Source organism: Salvelinus sp. IW2-2015, unplaced genomic scaffold (genome assembly GCF_002910315.2).
Source record: "Salvelinus sp. IW2-2015 unplaced genomic scaffold, ASM291031v2 Un_scaffold9254, whole genome shotgun sequence".
NCBI lineage: Eukaryota > Metazoa > Chordata > Actinopteri > Salmoniformes > Salmonidae > Salvelinus > Salvelinus sp. IW2-2015.
Window position 1 is genome coordinate 1 of NW_019950513.1, and position 1,395 is coordinate 1,395.

Consider the following 1,395-nt stretch of genomic DNA (forward strand, 5'->3'; position numbering starts at 1 on the left):
AGGTAATGACATCATAATGAGAGGTAATGACATCATAATGAGAGGTAATGACATCATAATGAGAGGTAATGACATTATAATGACAGGTTGGCATATTGGATATTGGATTTTGTATTGTGAGTCTATCTTTATTTGATTGTCATGCTTCCCCCACAGCTCCCTCTGCTGGGATCTCTTGACTGGGCCAATACTGACTGGGAATGTATCATGATGCCCAACCTGTGAGGTGTTCTTTGTTGTGACATTGATTGCCATTGCCTTGACCGCTGAAGAAGGGCTCATACCCCAAACGTTTGTGCGGCAAATAAAATAAATGTACGTTTATTTACTGGAGTGTTGTCCTATTTCTGTTCTTTGGATTATACAGGAAGATCCAGCACCTGATTTAAGTTTGTATAAAGTGGATTCGAGCACATTGTTTATCTTTTTTCATGGTATACGGAGACGACTAAAAACAAATCAGGCTGTATCCCAAATGGCTGAGCGCTGGTCTGAACTAGCACACTACATAGGGGATAAGGTGCCTTTTGGGACGCCTTCCAAGACGTTAAATATTACACAGTCTGAGACTGTATCGGTTAGCAAAATACACTGAGTGGACAAAACATTAAGAACACCTGCTCTTTCCATGACATAGAGACTGACCAGGTGAATCCAGGTGAAAGCTATGATCCCTTATTGATGTCACCTGTGAAATCCACTTCAAACCAGTGTAGATGAAGGGGAGGAGACGGGTTAAAGAAGYATTTTTAAGCCTTGAGACAATTGAGACATGGATTGTGTATGTGTGCCATTCAGAGGGTGAATGGACAAGACAAAATATTGAAGTGCCTTTGAACAGGATATGGTAATAGGTGCCAGGCGCACCGGTTTGTGTCAAGAACTGCAACGTTGTTGGGTTTATCCACACTCAACAGTTTCCCGTGTGTATCAAGAATGGTCCACCACCCAAATGACATCCAGCCAACTTGACACATCAGTGGGAAGCATTGGAGTCTACATGGGCCAGCATCCCTGTGGAACACTATCAACACCTTGTAGAGTCCATGCCCTGGGCGTGGGGGTGCAACTCAATATTAGGAAGGTGTTCCTTTGGTATAGCAACTGTATGTTGCTTCAGAAGGTTGAGAAATGTTCCCCTCTGTGTGTCCAGGTTTCCACTTCCTACCCTGTCCTGCTTGTAAACAGCTCTGTAGTTTAGCCACACCTGTTTGAAATCCTAGTCTTTCTACCCCCCCAAGGGACAGTTCCCTTCGCTGTTCTGGAACCTTTACCCCTCTGCTGTTCTGGAACCTTCACCCCTCTGCTGTTCTGGAACCTTCACCCCTCCTCTGCTGTTCTGGAACCTTCACCCCTCCTCTGCTGTTCTGGAACCTTCACCCCTCCTCTGCTGTT